Genomic DNA, 7,254 nt, shown 5'->3' with positions numbered 1-7,254 from the left:
TTATATAATATAAATATATATTTTATATAATATATATTTGTATATTATATATTTTATATGATATAAATATATATTTGTATAATATATATTTGTATATAATATATATTTTATATAATATAAATACATATTTTATATAATATAAATATATATTTTATATTTTTATATAATATATATAATATTTTTCTTGAGACAGGGTTTCATTCTGTCGCCCAGGCTGGAGTGCAGTGGCGTGATTTTGGCTCACTGCAAACTCTGCTTCTGGGGTTCAAGTGATCCTCCCACCTCAGCCCCCCAAGTAGCTGGGACTATAGGCGTGAGCCCCAAAACTGGCTAATTTTTGTATTTTTTGTAGGGATGGTCTTGAACTCCCAGGCTCAAGTGCTCCGCCTGCCTCAGCCTCCCAAAGTGTTGGGATCACAGGTATGAACCACCATGCCAGCTAGTTATCTTTTTATTTACTTCTAGTGATCACATTGTGGTGAGAAACTGTATTCGGTATGATACCAATCTTTTGAAACTTGTGGTGTCATGTGTGTTTGAAAAAAATAAGGATGAAGCGGCTGTTACATACAGTTAAGTGTGATATTCAAAAAGGTTAAAAATTCAGGCCAGGCACAATGGTTCACGCTTATAATCCCAGCTCTTTGGGAGGCTGAGGTGGGTGGATCACCTGAGGTCAGTTCAAGACCAGCCTGACCAACACGGTGAAACCCCATCTCTACTAAAAATACAAAATTAGCCAAGCGTGGTGATGCATGCCTGTAATCCCGGCTACTTGGGAGGCTGAGGCAGGAGAATTGCTTGAACCCGGGAGCTGGAGGTTGCAGTGAGGCAAGATTGTGCCATTGCAGTCCAGACTGGACAAGAAGTGTAAAACTCTGTCTCAAAAAAAAAAAAAAAAAAAAAAAAAAAAAAATTCAATGGTAATATAAATTAACATGAATAAAATTTTAAAACATTTTCTAAATAAATTAACCTATATAGATTATAAAATGCTCACCAGGTGATAACCATTGTAGCTCAAATTGTTCATTAAATCTTTCTAGTAATTTTCAATCATTTATTAATTTTTGGAAATTATAGCCATAATCTTTTGACACAGATGCCCTTGTCTGAACCATGAATTGACATAGGAAACTAGTAAAGCCCTTCTAAGAATGCCCACATTAAATTTATAGTCATTAAGTAACTTGTAGTCATGATATGTTAAAAAAAAATCACTCTCTTTAAAATTTTTTGTAGAGACAAGGTCTCCCTATGTTGCCCCAGCTGGTCTTGAACTCGAGCTCAAGCAATCCTCCACCTTCATCCTCCCAAAGTGCTAGGATTATAGGCACGAGCTGCCATACCTGGCCTAAAAAAAAGAAATCACTCTTAACATCAACAGAATTGTTCATGGGAGCTGAATCCTCTTTTTGGCTTTTGCTGAAGTAACAATAAGTATATTTAAAAATGTTTTTAGCCCTTCAAATGCTTGCTGTTTCATATATTCAATATTTGTTTAAATATATTAATAATTAAGTCACAAAAATAATTTATTGATATACTTAATTATATTAAACCTAATACCTCAGTCCAGGTGAGAGGTAATGTAACAGCAGTTAACAGCATACACCAGGGTATAGAACCTTCATTTAATAAACTTTCTGCTTCTTAATTTCCCCAACTAAATGTGTCTGGTAGACAGAAAAAGATGTATTTTGGTAGTCATTTTCATTTATAACATGAGTGTCATTAATGCCTACTGTAGGCAGGTATTCATTGGGTGTTGGCACACTTATCCTATCTAAATAATGGGGAAATTAAACAAGAATGATAAAACTAAGGATGTGCATCCCAGAAGTTATTCATCCATAAACCATCCCTACAGGCCTCGATCATCTGCTGTAGATTCTATCCTGCCATGGGAGTGTATACTGTGCCAAGAGAATTAATATATTTTGATGATAACTGCAGTAGTACAATACTATTACTCTCATTTGACTGCTCTTCTTTCTGGATCTCCCGGGGCTGCAGTTCCCAAAGGGGCCATGTGAGAATGACATGAGAAAGGTAGGCAGCCCTACTCTTAGGGAAGCCGGACGGTCACTGGGCGTATGGATTTTTTTTGTGTTGGAGGGTGCCAGGCATGGGTGAGGAGTAATTAGAATGGCTGCTGCCCTGTAGTTCTCCAATGAGATGTTTGCTGACAGTCTCTTGCTGTCCCAGTTCTTAACTCTTTAGTTGCTATATAATTGGTTACTATAGGAAGTCCCAAGGAAGGCGATGAAGCATTAAGATGACACTTAACAGGCTTGGGGCAGTAACTGTTCAACCACTATGGACATATCAATATTTTAACAACTAGTATAGCTGAACCAGTATCAGCTGAATAGCAGGCCTGAATGTAGTCTACAAATGCCATTAAGAGTAAGATTTTAAGAGGTACTCTTCTTTTATTTATTTTTTAATTTAATTTTATTTTTTGCAAGACAGGGTCTCTGTTGCCCAGGCTGGAGTGCAGTGGCACAATCCTGGCTCACTGCAGCCTCCACCCTCTGAGCTCAAATGATCCTCCTGCCTCAGCCACCCGAGTAGAGTAGCTGGGACAAAGGGGCACGTCACCACAACCAGCTAATTTTTGTACTTTTTCTAGAGACAGGGTCTCCCTATGTTGCCCAGGCTGGTCTCAAACTCCTGGGCTCAAGTGATCCACCTGCCTTGGCCTCCCAAAATGCTGGGATTGTAGGCGTGAGCCACTGCGCCAAGCTACTCTTTGTCTTTTAATTAGAATATTTAGTACCTTATAGTTATTGCAACTAGTAGTGTTTGGATTTGTTTTCAGCTATTCTTTGTGTCTTTTATTTATCTTTTTTTTCTTTTCCTTTCTTGCCTTCTTTTGGAATTTTTTTCTCATTCTGTTCTTTTTCTTGTACTAGTCTGGAAATTATAATCTTTCTTATCTTTTGGTTGCTTGAAAATTTTAAATACCTATTAAAGCCTAAAGTTAACATATATAATTATCCCCTCAAAAACATAAAAACTTAGAATATCACCTTATCATTTATTTTTATTTTACTTTGAGATGGAGTCTCACTCTGTCACCCAAGCTGGAGTGCAGTGATGTGACCTCCACTCACTGCAACCTCTGCCTCCCAGGTTCAGGTGATTTTCCTGCCTCAGCCTCCCAAGTAGCTGAGATTACAGGTGTATGCCACCACGCCAGGCTAATTTTTTTGTATTTTTAGTAGAGACGGTTTCACCAGGTTGGCCAGGCTGGTCTCACACTCCTGACCTCAAGTGATCCACCTGCCTCGGCCTCCCAAAGTGCTGGGATTACAGGCATAAGCCACCACACCCGCCCTCACTTCATAATTTATATGCTATTAATGTCTTCTATTTTTGTTCTATCTCTATTAATCCCAAAAGACATTATCAGATTAACATGTACATACATATTTAACACTTTTTGTTCTTCATTCCTTCTAGCTTCTCAGACCTTCCGTTTGAAAATAATTTCCTTCTCTCTGAACTTAGAATTCCTTTATTAGAGGTCTGCTGGCAAACTTACTCAGCTTTCCTTGTCTGAATATGTATTTATTTCATCTTTGTTCTTGGCAAGGACAAAGAACCTATGTTTGTTGGGTATAAATCTAGACTGAGGTTTTTTTCCTGGCATATTGAAAATAATTACCACTGTCTCTAGATTTATATTATGGTTGAAGACTAATTGGCTATCACTCTCATAGTTGCTCCTTTGAGGCCTTTTTTTCTCTACTCTGTTAAAAAAAAAAAAAAAAAAAAAAAAAAGAGTTTTGCTCTTGTTGCCCAGGCTGGAGTGCAGTGGTATGGTCTTGGCTCATCGCAACCTCTACCTCCCAGGTTCAAGTGATTCTCCTGCCTCAGCCCCCTGAGTAGCTGGGATTACAGGCATGCGCCACCACGCTTGCCTAGTTTTGCATTTTTAGTAGAGACAGGGTTTCTCCATGTTGGTCAGGCTGGTCTCGAACTCCTGACCTCAGGTGATCCGCCCACCTCAGCCTCCCAAAGTGCTGGGATTACAGGCATGAGCCACCGCACCCGGCCCCTTTTTCCTCTATCTTTTAAGATTTTGTATTTATTGTCCCACAGTTTCACTACAATATGTCTAGAAAGAATTCTTGCTTGGGTTTGTTGGGCTTCTTGTTGTTTTTTTTTTTTTTTGAGACGGAGTCTTGCCCTGTCGCCCAGGCTGGAGTGCAGTGGCGCAATCTTGGCTCACTGCAAGCTCTGCCTCCTGGGTTCACACCATTCTCCTGCCTCAGCCTCCCGAGTAGCTGGGACTACAGGCGCATGCCACCACGCCCGGCTAATTTTTTTGAATTTTTAGTAGAGACAGGGTTTCACCGTGTTAGCCAGGATGGTCTCGATCTCCTGACCTCATGATCCGCCTGCCTCGGCCTCCCAAAGTGCTGGGATTACAGGCGTGAGCCACTGCGCCCGGCCCTGGGTTTGTTGGGCTTCTTAAATCATGGCTTGGTGCCTTTCTTCAATTCTGGAAAGTTCTCAGCTATTATGTCTTCAAATAGTCCCTCTTATACCACATGATATGCTTATATGGTATAAAGAAAATAGTCCCAGTTTCTTCAGGAACTCTGGCTAACTATATGGTACGCTTTTTCTCTCTATGCTCTATGTTACTAAATCTCCTTTTCATATTTTCAATCTCTGTGTTTTCCAGGTCTGTAATCTAGTTAGTTTCTTTGCTTCTATTTTCCAATATGTGAATTATCTCTATAGCTGTGCCTAATGTGTTCTCATGGACAACAGTTTGACAGGGTCTGACATACTATAATTTATTAACATTATCAATTTTACTTTTTCAAAATGTCATTTTAGAAGGTGATACACTTGACAATGTTTCTATCACTTAAAACATTTTTTGAATTCTTTAGAAAATACCTTCTAATCCATTTATCTTTTTTTATTGCCAAATTCCTTATATTCTGGTCTCTATTAAATTCATAATTTTAATTTTTACATTCTGTGTCACCGCCTCCTTCTCTGTATTGAGAAGTCCTTGAGGATGACAGTGGTTATGCTACCTGGTAAGCTGATTTAACTCATATTTAACTGAAAGATATGAGAAATTATCTCATTTAACACGGATATGTCATCTATCTGTAAAATTACTTTAAGTCCTACACAAATGTAGGGCACACTAGATGAAGTAAGAAGACTGAAAAATTAAAACACTGAAGTATTTTCACTCATCACCCTGATAAACATGAAAAAGAAATGGCAGTATGCAGTGTTGCCAAGGGTATGAGGAGACAGGCATGTGTCTAGAATGTAGGAATCAGAATACAGTAATAAGAATTAGTATGATCTTTGCAGAGGGCAATTTAACAATAGGTATAGAAATCTTCATAACAATAACTCATTCTAGGGATTTATCCTAAAGATATAAATACAAAATATTTGTTCAAAGAGGTTTTATTTAAACTAATGAAAAATGTTAATGTTATAGAAATATATTTATTAACATAAGCAGTTCACAATATACTGTAAGAAAAGCAAGCTACAAAACAGTGATTCCATGTTTATATTAAAATAAACATACACAAAGTAAAAATTTCCTTAGATATCCATTTAATCTCTGGGATCATAAGCGATGTTTAGGTATTTTTTGCTCATTTATTGCCTAGGTTTTACACAATGAGCATATATGTTAATTGTGTAATTTAAAATTATTGAATTAAGTGCAAGAGTTCCTAACCACCTTTTACAAAACGGTTATGAGAAAATACATTCTAGATTCAAACAAAAACTAAGCAATATATCCCTTATTCTAACAGCTCTAAAATCTGTTCTTCTCATTATACTCCCACCTAAAATCCCACATCCAAAAAGTAGAAATAGCTGCTTCTGAATTCCTGAAAGTATCGGTAGGAGGTTGGGAGGACAGGGGCTGGGAGATGAAGAGAGAAACTGAATATTTGAGAACAGACTTGGTGTTTTCAGGGAAACTTTAGGAATAGGGCTTGACTGAAGGAAGGAGGCTGCGAGGTTCCATGAATAAGTTTCAGCAAAATAGTTGCTCCTCTCACCAGTTTTCCACCTTATTCAGGTGTGCATCCACTGATACATGCTCCAACCAATTGCTGTTGAGACCCCAGAGATCCCAGCACCACGTGTGATTAGGAAGCACTTCCATCATTGAAATGGAATAGAGTCTACTTGCTCACAGTAACTCCTGCTTCTATTGCTTTGCTCCTTCCTTAGCAACTGTAGGTCTTTCTTCAGCAAAATTTTTTGCTTTGTAAACCTATTTTTTTCCACCTTCTGTAACACGACATGCTGCCCTTCTACGACCTTTGACATACCAATCATCTCCATCTGAAATACTTCTATCCCTTTCCCAACCCTATCTTGACTAATTTATTTCCTACTCATTTTTATTTTCATTTAGGTGTCACTTCCTCAGGGAATCCGTGAACACAGTGTCCATAACAGGTTCCTTCAAGACTTTATCTCAATTAACAAATATATTTTATGCATTATTTAGTAAGGCTATCTACTATCTAGTTGAACCATTAAGTCCCAGGCTCAATGAAAACAGTGCCATTAGCTGGTTTTGCTCAGCACGGTTACTCCTGCATTTGGAACATAGCAAGTGCTCAACAAATACATACCGAATGACAGAATGAATGAATGATCAACTGAGTAAACAACTAGCAACCGAGAGGCTTTGATGGGGTAAGAATTACATTAACTATGTCACCACATGGTGGAACTGTGCAAATTTTTTCTTTTGATGGCGGACTTTTGTACTGACAAAGTTTTAAATAGATACGATTTTGGAAAGTTCCCGTTAAAGCAAAGCCATACAATAAATATTTAATCAGCCAAGAAAAGGGCGGTAGTCTAGCCTGGGGACTTCACAAATGACCCAAATCATGAAAGCCACGTCTCTACAGTGTCTTAGTACTGTATCTTCCTTGAGCAAAGGAACGCACTTGCCCCATCATGGCGGCAAGTTCAGGTACAGAGTGCAAGGAATCTACAGCCTTCCTACCCCGACACAGGTTTAGGTAGGAAAACGTGAGCCTAGGATGATGGGGAGAAAGTGGGCATTTATTCAAAATGTATTTACTGAGCACCTACTGTGTACCAGAAAGCCCCAGTTGTGGGCTGGCTCTGACAGGTCCGCTGTGTGGCTTCGGGCATTTCTCCTTCACAGAGCCCAAGTCCTGACGGCGAGCAAGTGGGGCCCCGCCTGCCTGCCTCAAAAAG

At 38.7% G+C, this 7,254-nt stretch overlaps 1 protein-coding gene across 2 annotated transcripts in view; it reads right to left on the bottom strand.

Annotated features, from left to right (window-relative positions):
• DCAF10 (DDB1 and CUL4 associated factor 10) overlaps positions 1–7,254 on the bottom strand; it is a 67,497-nt gene that overhangs the window by 59,445 nt on the left and 798 nt on the right. The gene's annotated exons all lie outside the window — the stretch shown is intronic.

The sequence above is a fragment of the Hylobates moloch genome, unplaced genomic scaffold (genome assembly GCF_009828535.3).
Source record: "Hylobates moloch isolate HMO894 unplaced genomic scaffold, HMol_V3 SCAFFOLD_10, whole genome shotgun sequence".
Classification (NCBI taxonomy): domain Eukaryota; kingdom Metazoa; phylum Chordata; class Mammalia; order Primates; family Hylobatidae; genus Hylobates; species Hylobates moloch.
This window is presented reverse-complemented; position numbering and strand designations above follow the sequence as displayed.